This window comes from Carassius gibelio, chromosome B3 (assembly GCF_023724105.1).
Source record: "Carassius gibelio isolate Cgi1373 ecotype wild population from Czech Republic chromosome B3, carGib1.2-hapl.c, whole genome shotgun sequence".
In the NCBI taxonomy this organism is placed as follows: domain Eukaryota; kingdom Metazoa; phylum Chordata; class Actinopteri; order Cypriniformes; family Cyprinidae; genus Carassius; species Carassius gibelio.
Genome location: NC_068398.1, coordinates 40,650,898 through 40,668,432, shown reverse-complemented (window position 1 = coordinate 40,668,432; position 17,535 = coordinate 40,650,898). Strand labels below are relative to the sequence as shown.

General features: G+C 36.3%; 2 long non-coding RNA genes across 3 annotated transcripts in view; one reads left to right on the top strand and one right to left on the bottom strand.

The window, feature by feature from the left end:
* Positions 1-629: 629 nt before the first annotated feature.
* LOC127953485 (uncharacterized) overlaps positions 630-17,535 on the top strand; it is a 115,914-nt gene continuing 99,008 nt past the window's right edge. Inside the window, exons 1-2 of the long non-coding RNA XR_008153238.1 lie at positions 630-1,285; positions 1,357-1,541. This is a non-coding gene — a long non-coding RNA (uncharacterized LOC127953485). The remainder of the gene's footprint in view (positions 1,286-1,356; positions 1,542-17,535) is intronic.
* On the bottom strand, positions 2,598-4,732 carry LOC127953470 (uncharacterized). Of its 2 annotated transcripts, XR_008153214.1 has the most exons (4): positions 4,704-4,732; positions 4,274-4,371; positions 2,936-3,063; positions 2,598-2,789 (listed from the first exon to the last, which is right to left on the bottom strand). It is a non-coding gene; the product is annotated as an uncharacterized LOC127953470 (long non-coding RNA). The 2 variants fall into 2 exon arrangements; XR_008153213.1 differs by lacking the exon at positions 4,704-4,732 and having other exon boundaries at positions 4,274-4,425.

The following is a 17,535-nucleotide window of genomic DNA, read 5'->3' as shown; positions in this document are numbered from 1 at the left end:
TAATGACGACTGCTTATAAATATTCAAATAAGAGCGTGACGTTTTTACGTGCTGCAGAACTGGGATGAACTGTGAATAAAATGGCAGAGGAGGTTTTGAGGCAAATTGAAAGGCAATGTTATGCCATTGAAAGAGCGTACCACAATGGCTTTTGTGGTCAACAACATCTACATGCCATAGAGGCATGTCTCAGAAATCTTTCAAGAGTTGCCAGGCTGTTAAGAACAGAGACAGCTAATGAACTTAAAGACTCGCTCATCGACCTAAAGAGGAATTTGCTGGCGCAAACTGTAGATCAAGACCAGGCCTACTCTGCTGGGCGTGTATACTCAGGTGAGTAAAAGTTTTGTTCTCTCTAGTTATTAAAATGTGCATTCTGTTAATTGATAACATTTACATGGAGCACTAACCCTAAACCGCTAAGTCGCACGTTATGCGTTTTATTCACAGAGAAAGAAAATGCCTTATTAATGGACCAAGACGGCGATAAAGACGAATATATATATATATATATATATATATATATATATATATATATATATATATATATATATATATATATATATATCGCCCATTGCTTTTAAATCCATTATGGTGTTTTCAGTATTTATTTATTTATTAAGCTGATCTCTGAGCACTTTTACATTTTTGTGTATACCGGTAACTAGTGTTGCAAAAGGGCGGAAAAGTTCCATTAACTTTCCATTGGAGTTTTTGGAAATATCTCCAGTTGGAAACGAAATGGGAATTAAAATGAATTAATTGGATTATTTATTTAAATAGTATCGTACATAAACATAGATAAAAACATTTTGTTTGGTTATAAGCTGACATGCATGGAAAAAATCTTTCATTTTTTACTTTAATGATATGGAGGATGCACAGTGTGTGCAGGGCGTGTGGACTCACACAACTTTTTTACAACTACAATGAAGTGCACTTACATGCTAACTTACAAATTTCCAGTTTCACTCATTGCTAATCCATTCATTGACAGCAGTGTCTGTTAATTGTTGTTCAACTGTTCTTTGTTTCCTTATGTGCTCTAGGTATATGTGGAAGACCTTCCATTAATGTTTCAAAGCAGCAAATAGAGTTTCTAATGAAACAAGGACACACCGTTAAGCAGATGGCCAAGATTCTTGGTTGCTTGACTTCATTTATTTATAGGAAAACCAAACTGTTCGGAATTCCTATACGAAAACTGCAAACACAAATGACCGAGGAAGAACTTACACAGCATGTGAGAAGACTTCACAGTCTCTATCCCAACACAGGAAGTGAGGTGAGTCAGGCAAAGGAAAGTCTCATTCATTATTCTGCATCCATTCTGTCAAAATAATGTGTATTTCTTAGATCATGAGAGGACTGCTACTTGCAGAAGGGCTGTTTGTCCAGCGACGTAGGGTCTGAGAAGCTCTTACCCAAATCGATCCAACTGCAGCTGCACGCAGATGGAGTAGTGCCATCGCCAGGAGAGTCTACCATGTTCCTCATCCAAACAGTTTATGGCACATAGACGGAAATATGCATTTGATTAGGTAATACACTATTCATCGCCACCACAATAGAGTGCGGGAACTATGAAGTCAGAACCAGGAATTGTAATTTGCCACGGGTTCCTTCAAGAATTTCCGGTGGGGTTTTATAATTTTTCAATTTATGAACAAATAAAGCCTATGGTAAACATAACTTGACAATATACAGTTACGTTTTGTTCTACAATGTAAACTGCACACACTCGCAGTCCAAATTAGAGCCCTGCGCGGGACTGTTTTCTTCATCCCGCTCCCGCCGAATTTCTGACCATTACCGCCCGCTCCCGCAATGTATGTTACACTCCCGCCCGCTCCCACAATATGTCCCAGATAGCAAATGACATGTGGCCCAGTTCTGGCCCACATCTCCCATATTCTTCTGGCCCACATACCGCGCGGAATGACAGCGATGACTCAACCTGAGTCTGGCTGACATATGTCAGCCACAACTGAACCAGATCTGGGCCACATCTCAGAAATGGTGTGGGTGACATCTGGGCCTGATCTGGCCCAGTTTTGTCTGACAGAAGTCAGCCACAACCGTACCAGATCCATGCCACATCTCACAAATGGCATGGGCGACACCTGGCCCAGATGTTAACCACGCCATTTCTGAGATGTGGCCCAGATCCGTCCCAGTTGTGGCTGACTTCTGGGTTAGATACCCTTTCTAGACACAAAAGAATATGTAATTAATCCAGAATAAAGAAAACACTCATGTAGTCTAAACTGCTTTATTAAAATATAAAAATTAGACAAATAAATATACATACATGAATACAACTGCATGTATAGATATAAAACAAATTCATTTACATTATTACAAAATAAAAAAATACAGATAAATATAAATATAGTTAAATACACATTAACATTACATTTACATTTAGCAGACACTTTTATCCAAAGCAACTTACAAATGAGGACAATGGAGGCAATCAAAATCAACAAAAGAGCAATGATATACAGGTGCTGGTCATATAATTAGAATATCATCAAAAAGTTGATTTATTTCACTAATTCCATTCAAAAAGTGAAACTTGTATAATATTTATTCATTACACACAGACTGATACATTTCAAATGTTTATTTCTTTTAATTTTGATGTTTATAACTGACAGCTAAGGAAAATCCCAAATTCAGATGCAGCAGAGAGGAGTGAGTATGAGAAACATTCAGATACACAGGCTGATTCAGTCTTCTGAATTGGGAGTAGCGACATGTATTATAAACTTCTTTCAAATTAGAATCTGTTGGGGAGATAAAATGTGCAAGATAACGTATATGTACTAATAAAAACATAAGAAAAAAATTATCTTTTACTCTCCAGTACTGAAAGCAGAACTGATAAGGGAGCCCTTGATACTGTGACACAGCTCTTTCAAATTGACATTACCTTTTTTGCAGTGGCGGTAGTTTGTATGTCCATCTATAGTTGCCATCATCTAAGGTCTTTTGAGTACTGGTATCATCTGAAGTCCTCACAAGTCCTGCAAGTCCTGTGCTGTGCAGTTTCTAATAACCCTGAGATGGACATTTGCAGAAACAGGAAGGCAAAGGGAGAAAGATTAGCATAGCTGCTGTTCATATCATTTCAGGCAATGTGCACTTTTTACTATTTCATCAATGGAGTACATTGAGTACTAGTTTTAATCTAGTAGTTTTAAACTGAAATAATTTTTCTAGATCCCTTAATAAACATATAATTTTTTGTCTGTTTTGGGGGAACAGACACAGTCTCTATAGAATGGACTACATATGCCAGAGTAACATTTAATACATTTTAATAAAATTTAACTGGGAGGAACATCATAACTGTAATTTACACAACCATTTAAGAGCTTGGGGTCTGTAAGATATTTTATGCCTTTATAAAAAATCTCTTAGGCTCACCACGGCTCCATTTATTGAATCAAATTACAGTAAAATAGTAACACTGTGACTATTACAATTCAAAACAACTATTTTCTATGTGAATATTGTTAAAATGTCATTTATTCCTTTGATCAAAGCTGAATTTTCAGCATCATTACTCCAGTCTTCAGTGACACATCTTCAGAAATCATTCTAATATGATGATTTACTGCACATTTCTGATTATGATCAATGTTAAAATACAGACGTGCTGAATTTTTTTTGTTGGATTCGTTGTTACATAGAATCCAAACATTTGAATGTTAGTGTTACATGCATCAAATTGTTCAAAATCATCTGTTTCAAATAGTGTTCCTGTAGCTCAACTGGTAGAGCACTGCGCTAGCAAGCAAGCGCAAGGTTGGGGGTTCGATTCCCTGGGAACACATGATATGTAAAAACTGATAGCCTGAATGCACTGTAAGTCGCTTTGGATAAAAGCGTCTGCTAAATGCATAAATAAATGCAGGTCTTTTGAACTTTGTATTCATCTGTGAATCCTGAAAAATAAAATGCATCACGGTTTCCACAAAAAAAATGAAGCAGCACAACTGTTTCAACGCTGATAATAAGTTTGAATACTTAATACTGGAGGAATGATGCTGAAAATACAGCTGCACATCACAGGAATAAATTAGTTTATAATGTATTCACATAGAAAACAGCTATTTTAAATTGTAATAATATTTCACAATATTACTCTTTTTACATATTTCAATCAAATAATTACTACAGAGGTGAGCAGAAGATAATTATTACAAATTGTATCAACTTCAAGCTTTTGAACACTAGTGTACTGTATATTTGAGGTTTGACTTACTGTACTAGTCTTGTGGTCAATAGCATCTTGGAGATGTTGTCTTACAGTAGGTTCACTCCGACTCTGCTGGATGCAGCAGGCCATCAGCACTGAAGAATCTAGGAACAAAACAAGCAATTTGACACAGAGCCAACAATATTTAGTCTGCAGTTCCAGGTTTATTATTTTGTCACTCTTGAAATCGGAGAACAGTTTTGTTTACCATAAAAGATCAAAACAACTTTAGTTTTCTGCCAATTATCGCGCTCCTTGATAACGTGACGTCATCGATAAACAGTAAAGTGTAAATGTTAAGATTAAATAAATTAAGCAATTTCCAATCATCCATTGAAAGATTACCAACAAAACAGTCAAAAGCTATCATCTACAGATGAAAATTTGATTAAAAGCCTAAACTTTCATAAATAAGAGAACAATAGAGTTATCATACCTGACGATACGTCGTCTGAAAACGGTAGAAATGCTAACGGACTTTTTCGAAGACAATAAACCATTCCTATAAAGTTAATAAACAACAGAAGCGAGTCAAATACAAATAAGAGAAGTGTCAACAACAGTTATAAGTAATATTTGTGTGATTTTATGGACTTAACTCACCTGAAAACAGTGAAATCAGCGAGAAACCGGGTGTTTCCTCGTGACATTTGCAGGGTTGCACTCCGTTTCCATGGCAACTCCATCTGGTCCGCGCGCACACCCATGAAAGCACGTCACGAATTAAAAGTCACACGCTTACGTTACATAAATAAACATATGAATAAACATATGACCCTTATTTTTTTCTGTAAGAGGGGGCGCGGCTATTTGTAAATGTAATGTGTCTGGCGTTCGGTGTCATTCCAGCTATATTGGCTGTACAAACAGCTTGTTTTGCTGTTTACTGTTGCAAACTGCTGTATCTTACCATGTTATTATGTATTGTCTTAATTATGAACGTACTGGTTTGTAGTGCAAACAGTTTTACCGTTTACTGCACTTTGTTCTTCTTGTTATTTCCCTATAACCATGACCATAAGTCTCACACATTCACATACAATTGCTTGGTGGATAGAATTAGATCACTACATAATTCAAAATGTCATTCAATGATGATATTGCTAATTTAAAATTCATTTTGTAGTTCTATAGCTCAGTGCAAAATGCCAGGCCTGCACATAATAGTGGGACAAAGTGGCACTTATATAGTTTAAGATTTTGTATTGTTGCTTTTACGAACACTCATATATGTATGTATGTGTGTATATATATATATATATATATATATATATATATATATATATATATATATATATATATGTGTGTGTGTGTGTGTGTGTGTGTGTATAAGGTGCATCTTGTGAATATCATGAATATCATGACATGAATATCTTGTGAATAAGAAATGTGAATATCATGAATATAATTTTTTTTTATGAAAAATATATTATTATATATTTATTCTAAAGATTCATAATTATTTTTTTTTTGATGATTAGAGCTTAATTTAATGAATGTAATTATTGCATTTAAAAGTATAAAAAGGAGTTAAACAAATATTATTTAATTATTTAAAATGATTTTTAAAGAAACTTTGTCCTGTGGTGTGACAGTACAGGTGTCACAATGGAGGACTTTTTTTTTTATCACACCAAAGGACATTTCAGCCTTTTCTGTCAATTAATGACCTTGCTATTCCAAGCTAACCTGTCATTAGTGGCAAGCAAGACACATTTGCAAAATTTTCTAGGATTATGTAGCTTAACATGCACTTTTTAATAAAAAAATATATATATAATTTAGGGGTGTCATATTAATGCACAACAAAGCATAAAAAATTTGTAGTGGTTCCGAAAAAGTTCAAAGGACATGGTGTCACACCAGAGGACATGGTACAAAAATGTAAAAAAATCGAATAACATTGCAGCTTCATAACAGGTCCGTGTAGGTCAAATAAATGTGTGTATGTATTTATATTACATGTCCTGAAATATTATGGGCGTCCAGTACTCAAAATAGTTTTAGAACCACTGACTGGTAAAGTAAGGTGATCTGCTAGGATGTGTCTTCAGAAAATGGCACATCTGGTCACCTGGTATAAGCCATATCTGGCCCACATACAACAAGCCAGAACTCAACCTAAAACCGGTTTGTCGCACACGGGCCAGATCTGGCCCACACACAGCAAGCCACGACTTAAATTAAAGCCGGTTTGTCGCACACGGGCCAGATCTGGCCCACACACAGCAAGCCACGACTCAAATTAAAGCCGGTTTGTCGCACACGGGCCAGATCTGGCCCAGAAACAGCATGCCACAACTCAAACTAAAACCGGCTTGATATGTGTGGGCCAGAGATGGCCCATATAACCTCTGCCGCTGCCAGAACTGAGCCAGATGTGCCATAGTTGGCCCAGATGAGGCCCGGATATGTATGCTATCTGGGGTATGTCCACTCCCGCCCGCACCCGCAAAACTCTGACAATTTATTCCTGCACATTGATTTTGTGTCTTCTCCTGTCCCGCAGGGAAGAAAAAAAACACGTATTTGTATTGATATTATTAAAGAGATTCATGGGGTTGTTTGTTTAGTTTCCCTGGCCTGCATATAAAAAAAAATAATAATAAAAAAAGACAAAACACATAATACATTCAAATATAATTTCGTTTTGCACATAAAAATGGACTGCTTTGCAAAAAAAAATATATACATAATATGATAAACTAGGCTACATGAAAAACAGCAGTTTTACAATTATTAGCCAAATGTCGCAGCTTTTCTGTTTGAAAAATACAAATAAGAATAAAAACATTCAAACTTAGGCAGCCTGCTCAATACCACTGGCATCATCATGCCTCTTGACCTAATTAACAAATGGCAACGAGGGGCTGTGCTCAAAAAACAACACTAATAAATAACATTAGGTTCTTTTCTACATCATCTATTGACATCTTCTCCATCATGTCGCTAGGCAACCTCCGTGTTTTTTTTAGCCGCCCATTCCCGCCCGCACCAAAATTCAAACCGCCCGCTCCCGCGAGATTTGCGTTGGATCCCGCGGGACCCGGCGGGACCCGGCGGGACCCGGCGGGACCCGGCGGGACCCGGCGGGACTCAATCCCAATGCAGCCCTCTAGTCCAAATCTTCTTATCTAATTCATTAATAAAAACATACGTTTTCAAAAATTAGCATAACTGTTTCAAAATGTGTATTTTGAGTATGGATGTGTAATTTACATTGTGTATATAAAAAAATAAAAAAAAACCAATAGGTGAATCTTAAAGGAACCCCCTGTGAATTATTAGAATAGTTCTGATGTCATAGTTAAATTTACATTTATGCATTTAGAAGACTCTTTTATTCAAAGTGACTTGCAGTGCATTCAGGCTATAAATTTTTTACCAGTATGTGTGTTACCTGGGATTTTAACCTACGACCTATTGCACTGCTATAGCAGCTGGTTCCTCCACTGCTGGTTCAAAGCATGTTAAAATTGGCAGTTTTTGCAAAAATTGCAAACTTCCAGTTTGCAAGGGACACTGATTCACTATCTGTTGCATGTGTAGCAATGCATTCAATTATTACTGTTTGTCCGTAAATTAGGGGCCAAGCACCGAAGGTGCGAAGGCACCTATTGTGTTTGTTGGCGTTATTATTAGGGGCCAAGCACCGAAGGTGCGAGGCACCTATTGTTTTTGTTCCGGTTCTTATTATTATTAGGGGCCAAGCACCGAAGGTGCGTAGGCACCTATTGTAATCGTTGGCGTTATTATTAGGGGCCAAGCACCGAAGGTTATTATTCTTCCTCTTCTTCTTCCACCCCAAGTCTATGGTAGCCCATAGAACCGATTGCGGGAAAGTTGTATAATTTGGCACACTAATAGAGGACTGTCTGAACATTAACCGTAGCAAATTTGAAGTCTCTAACTCAAACTCTCTAGCGCCACCAATTGTCTAAACTTTCAAAAACTTGATGCTAATAACTCTTGAACCGTAAGCCACAAAATGAAAATTCTTTTTTCCTGTGATTCCTTGGCTCATGCCGAGTCGAATGGACACCGAAATTCAAAAATCGCAAGGTTTAGTTTTTTCGCTATCGTCAATTGTTCGTAAAACCTACTTTTTCGAACTCGTCCTAGGCCGTTGCACCCATTGTCACGAAAATTGAATCAGATAGTCTTCAGACCATGCTGGCAAAAAGTTATGGAATTCAAGTTGATTTCTCAAACCGTTTCCGAATAGCTCATGAACGAATTCTTCGAAAAGCACGCAAACGTGAACGTGAGGCTATATCTCCGCAACGGTTTGGCCTATTGAGACCAATCTTGGTGGGTCTTATAACAACCATTCCCTGGGACTACCTGCAGTGTTTCGGCGCTGTGCCCCCTAGTGGTCAGGAGATATGAAAAATGCATGTTTTTGCTCATAACTTCTGAACGGTTTTGCCAAAAATCACAAAAGTGGTGACTTTAGATTCAGTGAATCATTCCGAGTCGAATGATACCAAATTTTCCCAATTCGGCCATTTTAGGCGTCGGCCATTTTGAATTTAGTTGTAAATTGCTGTATCTTAAGAATGAAGTTCTGTATCGTATCGCAAATAATTACAAAAATGTCCGGCTCCATGCCCTGAATGTACACAAAAAAATTGGGGGCAGCGCCACCTTGTGGTCAATAGTTATAATGATTTTTTCGAAAAATGCTAATAACTTTTGCATACATTAGCCTATTGTAACAAAGCTGATGTTGATAGATTCCTTGGGTCATGCCGAGAACACCGATACCCCATTTGTCAATTTTGGCAAAATTTCCTGTCCGCCATTTTGATTCATGTTGAAAACCTACTTTTTCGAACTCCTCCTAGACCGTTGCTCAGATTTTCACCAAATTTGATTTGGATCATCTTCAGACCATGCTGGCAAAAAGTTATGGAATTTGTGTCGATACACGTAACCGTTTTCAATTAGCGTACCAACGAATTTGCTGGAAAGATGCCAAACTGCATCTGAGGCTGTATCTCTGCAAAGGTTGGAGATATTTACACAAAACTTAATATGTGACATTGTCACATCACATTGACTACGCCACATCATTTTGGTCACAGCGCCACCTATTGGTCAAGAGTAATAAACCAATCAATAACCGCTAATTATTACATTTCCAATAATGCTAATAACTTTTGATTGCATTAGCCTATTATCATGAAACATGTCTCAAAATGTTCCTTGGGACATGCCGACAACATACATACCAATTATGTCATATTAAGCAAAACTTCCTGTCCGCCATTTTGATTCATGTTGAAAACCTTTTTTTTTAAACTCATCCTCAACTGTTTGTCTGATTTTCACCAAAATTGAATCAGATCATCTTCAGACCGTGCTGACAAAAAGTTATGGATTTCGTGTCAATAGACGAAACCGTTTTTGTACAGCGCTGCTTCAGATGTCAGGCATCTTCACAAAATGAGTCTGAGGCTATATCTCTGCAAAGCTTTGTTGTAATTAAGCCAAACTTGTGTGTGCCATTGTCTAACATGGAGAATAGGCTCACAGACACTCACACACAGAAATGAAATGGTTCAACTATTATATGAATAATCAATAAGCATGATTACACACACACACACACACAGAGAAGTACATGCCCACACATTTTGTTGTATGTAGATATTTGAAATAAATTATAGGTGACACACAACTCACAGAAAGACTTATTTTCTTACATTCTATGTCAGGTTTCATTGCATTCATATTCTGACATAATAGTAAACATTTGATATACATGTATGAATAAATTGTTGAACTTTCACTCAATGTGATCTTAAATGCTTGAACAGTAATATTAAATAATAGTAATATATATTTTTCTAGATGAATCAATCATCGAGACAATGAACTGTAATGTTTTAGTCTTTAGTGAGCCCATTAGTGGTCTTCCAGTGACATCTAGTGGTCGTAAATGCAATTTATCATACAACACTGTCTCTTTAACCTTTAGAACTGTTATATGTTGTCTTAATTTCATTCCAAAGAAGCATACGCAATTTATGTATAATTTCACAGCCTAGATAATAGTACTGCACTGATTTTAAATAACCTAGATATGGCTGACAGTAAAATAATAGAACAGAATTACAGACACACACAAACATGAAATGTTTAAACTAGTATATTAATACTCAATAAGCATGCTTAAACCCACACACAGATGCACACATTTTGTTATATATATATATATAATAGATAATTAAAATAAATGATGGGTGATAAAACCTAATGCAAGTCTTCTGTTTTTATGGGCTTCTATGTCATTTTTCAGGTTTCATTGCAATCATAATCTGGCATAATTATAAACATTAGATATATCTGTATGAATAAATTGGTAAACTTTGACTCAATGTGATCTGAAATGCTTAGTAATATTAAATAATAGTAATATACATTTTTTCTAGATGAATCCCTCAACAAGCCCATAAACTGTAATGTTTTAGTCTTTACTGAGCTCATTAGTGGTCTTCCGGTGACATCTAGTGGTTATAATTGCAATTTTTTATTCAACACTGGGTTTTGAAGTTTTATAAATATTACATTGTTCTTTTTTACCTAATCTCTGTTAAATTTTGCATGATTGTTTAGAGAAAATACAGATCTAATGCATGTGTGATTATATTACCCCTTTTTTTTGCAGTTTAATGCCATTCACAACAGAAATCTTTAGTTTTTTAAGCCTGTTTAAATGTTATCTAACCAAAGGACAAAATACAACATATTTTTTCAAAGTTATTGATCTAGAGAGTCCTGAGAATATTACTGCAGTGGTTTGATCAAGACTGAACAAAAAACCAGGTGACCCAAAACATTCAAATTCGTGGACCAATTTTATGAAAAAGGCTATAACTCGGGAACAAAATGAGATATCTTCACCAGACTCAGAACTCATATGCATGAATAAAAACTTTAGTCAAATTATTTTTTTTTCCATATCTGCCACTTGGTGGCGCTACAGGATGAAAAAAAAACTAAAATGGCTATAACTAAGCAACCGCTGATCCAATCAACTTGAAAATTGGTATGGCCCAATGTGGCATAAGTGTCTATGGGGAATTTCACTTATCTTAAAAAGCATGGCCGCCATTGGCCAAACAACTTTAAGCACCTATTTGACAAGGTTAATGGAAGTCGATCGGAACGAAACTCGGTGGGCATGTTCGACTCATTGCCCTAAAGGTCTGTAAGTATTTTGAAAGAAATTGCCCACAACATTGTCACCTCCCACAGAACACAACAAAGCGATTTGATTACAGCGCCAACTATTTTCCAAAAATGATAATGCATCATTTTACTGGAGTTTTACTGGCTGTTTCAATTACACTCTTCCAATAATTGCTTTTCTTACTCGTTGCATTTGGTCTGATGCTCCATGCCATGCTTAGCTCCTCGCTGTGGAACTTTTATTAACGATTTTCAGCCATTTCAATTACAATCATGCAATTATTAATTTCATTATTCATTGTTGCATTTGGTCTGATGCTACATATGCTTAGCTCCTGATGTTGCCGCTGGAATGCTTGGCCCCGTGATTGCTGCTTGCAGCTATATTTAGGGGCCAAGCACCGAAGGTGCGAAGGCACCTATTGTGTTTGTTGGCGTTATTATTATTATTAGGGGCCAAGCACCGAAGGTGCGTAGGCACCTATTGTAATCGTTGGCGTTATTATTATTATTAGGGGTTCAAGCACGCAGTGCTGAAACCCTATTGTAATTGTTAGGATTTTTATTATTAGGGGTTCAAGCACGCAGTGCTGAAACCCTATTGTAATTGTTAAGATTTTTATTATTATTATTATTTTTCCGCCTTAAAACTGAACGTGCAGCCCAAACCGTAAGGCCTAGAGAGCTGAAACTTGGTCAAAAGGTAGTAGTCTTGCTCGCTACTCAGATACAAAAAACCGGCTCAATCGGCCTAACGGGGGCGCTACAGCGCAAAAAACTAAAATTTTTGACATTTTTGGACGCAGGTCGTAAACCGTTAGCCCTAGACTCAAAAACATGGCATCGTTGCAATCCTTGGGTTAGCCCGAACAAAAGTGCACAGCTGCATTTTTTGCTCTACGACGCACCGTTTTCTCACAAAATCGATCTATATCCGAAACCTAGTTTTGCAAACTAGTCCTAGGATTTTCAACCAGTCGGAACCAAACCACTGCAGAAATATTCTCTGGACACTCAATATTAATAATTATCAAAAAAAAGTTGAAATTTCGATTCTTACGCGAAACAGTACGCCAAAAAGCGTCTATGCTAACGTTAGCCAAGTGTTATTTTGACTATAACTCTAGAACGGAATGAGATATCTTCACCAAACATGGTACACATATGTATGAGCTCAATCTTTGGTCAAATAAAAAAAATTGCGCATCTCTGCCACTTGGGGGCGCAATAAGATAGAAAAAAACACATAAATGGCTATAACTAGGCAACCGTTGGCTCGATCGACTTGAAAATTGGTATGCAGTGTCTTGGTCTGAAGGGGCACAAGTACATATGAGGACATTTGCATATCTCAAAAAACATGGCCGCCATTGGCCAAACAATTTTAAGCACCTATTTGAAAGGGTTAACGGATGTTGATCGGAACGAAACTCACTGGGTACGTTCGACTCATGAACCTTAAGGTCTGTAAGAATTTTGAAAGAAATCGGCCACTAGTTGGCGCTAACGAGTTTTATGGCTCTGTAATCACGTGGTGTTTCACATATCAACACAATATCCATATCATTTGATAGATCTCCTCATAATGCACAACTTTGCCTCAAGAACCATTGCTGTCAATCAAATCGTTCATTAATTATTCACAAATATGTTAAAAACCTACTTTTGCGAACTAGTCCTAGGTTTTTTGTCCGATCGGAACCAAACCACTGCAGTAATAATCTGTGGACTCTCTAGATCAATAATTATCAAAAAAATGTTGAATTTTGTACTTTGGTTAGCGTTAAAGGGGTAATTAAGAAAAGGGGTGTGGCCAAACATACCCCAAAGCCTATAAAACCTAAAGGAAAACTCAAAACTTTATGAAACTTGGTGAAAACATGTAACAGGTGACTCTTAACAAGCATGCAATGTTTCATGGAGATCGGACCATAGATGGCGCTATAACAGTTGAAAAAGCCTCAAAAACACACATTTTCAATAGAAAATGATCACAATTTGTAGGACATGTTCATACATTCAAACAAACACTAAATCTTAATATCATATGATAGATCTCCTCATAATGCACAACTTCGCCTCAAGAACCATTGCTGTCAATCAAATCGTTCAATTGTTATTCACAAATATGTTAAAAAGCTACTTTTGCGAACTAGTCCTAGGTTTTTTGACGAAAACTCTAAACTTTATGAAAATTGGTGAAATCATGTAAAAGGTGACTCTTAACAAGCATGCAAAGTTTCATGGAGATCGGACTATAGGTGGCGCTATAACAGTAGAAAAGGTCTCAAAAGACAAGATTTATATGGTAAATGGCCTCAAATTGTTTGAAAATGCTCATATATTCACTCAAAAACACTAAATCTTCATATCATATGATACATCTCCTCATTCTGAAAAACTTTGCCTCTGGGACCAATTTTGTCAATAAATCTGTTAATTAAATATTCAAGATTAGTTTAAAAAGTTACTTTGGCAAAGTATTCCAAGGCTTTAAGCTGAAAATCAATAAAACCACTGAAGTACAATTCTGTAGACTCTGAAGGTCAATAATTATCAAAAACGTTGAACAATTGCATTTGGACAACTATAAACCACTGATTTTATAATATGTTATTTGCATAGTGTACACAAAGGCCTATTAATACAAACAGAAAGCCCACACATTATCAAAACTGTGTAAAATAATGCATAATTTCGTACTTAACAAGCATGCAAAATTTAAGAGAAATTGGGCAAAAAAAATAATACTATAACAGTTATTTTTAAAAACACTGTTGTTTGAGTAAATGCAATTTATAACCTCTAGATGGCAGCGGAAGACCACTAATGGGCTCATTCAGTTAAGTTAAACAGTACTGTTTTCATGAATTCAAGCAAAACATTAATAAATTAACTGTTATAACATTTTAAATCTCATTGAATTGATGTTTTCCATTTGGTTCATACAGATGTATCAGTTTTTACAATTTTGCCACATTATGATTACAGTTTAACCTGAAAATGACATCTAAACTCTTAAAAAGAGAAGACTTGCAATAAGTTTATTGTCACCTATCACTTATTTCAGATACCTATATCTGCAACAACATGTTTGTGCATGTATATGTGTGTGTGTGTGTGTGTGCATATGCTTATAGAGTATTAATATATTAGTTTAATCAGTGAATTTCAGTGTGTTTGTCTGTCTGTTAGCCTGTTCTCCATTTTGGATGTGTTTAACTGTCATCCATGCATCCAGCTTGGCTCAGACCACCTCAGATGCCTTAAATGCTTGAACCCCGTAAATGCTGCTTGCAGCTTTAATTAGGGGTTCAAGCACGCAGTGCTGAAACCCTATTGTATCTGTTAGGATTTTTTTTATTATTATTATTATTTTTCTCCGCTAAAACTGATCGTGCAGACCAAACCGTAAGGCCTAGAGAACTGAAACTTGGCCAGAAGGTAGAGCTCCCCGAGGGGACATTCTGACAAAGTCTCAGCTTAATTGGCCTATGGGGGGCGCTACAGTGATCAAAAATGCGTTAGTGCTAATAACTCCTAAACCGCTTATCATAGAGCCAAAAATTTTACATTTCCGGAATCCGTGGGTCATGCGAAATTAAAAACGGTCACTCTGATTTTGGGTCTAGGAGGCCTCGTTTTTTCGCAAATTTGACGTATGTCCAAAACCTACTTTTGCGAACTAGTCCTAGGTTTTTCGCCCAATCTGAACCAAACCACTGCAGAAATGTTCTCTGGCCAGGGAATATCAATAATTATCAAAAAAAAGTTGAAATTTCGACTCGCTGTCGTAATGGGATAACAAAACGTTCGAAAGTCGAGGAGCAATTTTACGCAACAGGCTATAACTCGTGAAAGAAATAAGATATCTTAACCAAACTTGCTACACATTTGTAAGACCTAAAACTTTGGTCAAATAAAAAAAAATTGCACACCTCTGCCACTTGGGGGCGCTATAAAAAGAAAAAACACATAAATGGCTATAACTAGGCTACCGTTGGCTCGATCGACCTAAAAATTGGTATGCAGTGTCTTTGTTTGAAGGGGCACAAGTACCTATGAGGACATTTGCATATCTCAAAAAACATGGCCGCCATTGGCCAAACAATTTTAAGCACCTATTTCAAAGGGTTAACGGATGTTGATCGGAACGAAACTCGCTGGGTGCGTTCGACTCATGAACCTTAAGGTCTGTAAGAATTTTGAAAGAAATCGGCCACTAGTTGGCGCTAACGAGTTTATTGGCTCTGTAATCACGTGGTGTTTCACTTATCAACACAATATGCATATCATTTGATAGATCTCCTCATAATGCACAACTTTGCCTCAAGAACCATTGCTGTCAATCAAATCGTTCAAATGTTATTCACAAATATGTTAAAAACCTACTTTTACGAACTAGTCCTAGGTTTTTTGTCCGATCGGAACCAAACCACTGCAGTAATATTCTGTGGACTCTCTAGATCAATAATTATCAAAAAAATGTTGAATTTTGTCCTTTGGTTAGCTGTAAAGGGGTAATTTAGTAAAAGGGGTGTGGCCAAACATACCCCAAAGCCTATAAAACCTAAACGAAAACTCAAAACTTTATGAAACTTCGTGGAATCATGTATCAGGTGACTCTTAACAAGCATGCAAAGTTTCATGGAGATCGGATCATAGGTGGCGCTATAACAGTTGAAAAAGCCTCAAAAACACACATTTTCAATAGAAAATGATCACAATTTGTAGGACATGTTCATACATTCACACAAACACTAGATCTTCATATCATATGATAGATCTCCTCTTTGTGAACAACTTTGCCTCAAGGAGCGAAGATGTCAATCAAATCGTTCAATTGTTATTCACAAATATGTTAAAAACTTACTTTTATGAACTAGTCCCAGATTTTTTACCCGATCTAAACCAAACCACTGCAGTAATTTTCTCTGGACTCTCTAGATCAATATTTATCAAAAAAATGTTGAATTTTGTCCTTTGGTTAACTTTAACTGGCTAAATTAGAAAAGGGGCGTGACCAAAATACCCAAAAGCATATAAAACCTAAACGAAAACTCAAAACTTTATGAAACTTGGTGAAAACATGTAACAGGTGACTCTTAACAAGCATGCAAATTTTCATGGAGATCGGACCACAGGTGGCGCTATGACAGTAGAAAAGGTCTCTAAACATAAGATTGATATGGTAAATGGCCTCAAATTGTCTGAAAATGATCATATATTCACATAAACACTAAATCTTCATATCATATGATAGATCTCCTCATTCTGAACAACTTTTGGGACCAATGTTGTCAATAAAGCTGTTCATTAAATATTCAAGATTATTTTAAAAAGTTACTTTGGCAAAGTAGTCCAAGGCTTTAAGCTGAAAATCAATAAAACCACTGAAGTACAATTCTCTAGACTCTGAAGGTCAATAATTATCCAAAACATGTTGAACAATTGCATTTGGACAACTATAAACCAGTGATTGTATAATATGTTCTTTTCACAGTGTACACAAAGGCCTATTAATACAAACAGAAAGCCCACAGATTATCAAAACTGTGTAAAATAAAGCCTAATTTCATTCTAAACAAGCATACAAAATTTAAGAGAGATTGTGCAAAAAACATAACACTATAACAGTTATATTTAAAAACAGTGTTGTTTGAGTAAATGCAATTTATAACCACTAGATGGCAGCGGAAAACCACTAATGGGCTCATTCAGAAAATGTAAACAGTACTTTTGAAAAGATTTATGAATTCATGCCTAAACAATAAAAAAAAACACTGTCACAACATTTTAAATCTCACTGAGTTAAAGTTTTCCATTTTGTTCATACAGACTTATCAGTTTTTAAAATTTTGCCACATTATGATTACAGTGAAACCTGAAAATGACATCCAAACTCTTAAAAACTAGTTTAATCATTTAATTTCAGTACGTGTCTGTCGGTCAGCCTATTCTCCGATTTGGATGTGTTTAACTGTCATCCATACATCCAGGTTGGCTCAGACCACCTCAGAGGCCTTAATGTGCTTGAACCCCGTAAATGCTGCTTGCAGCTTTAATTATTA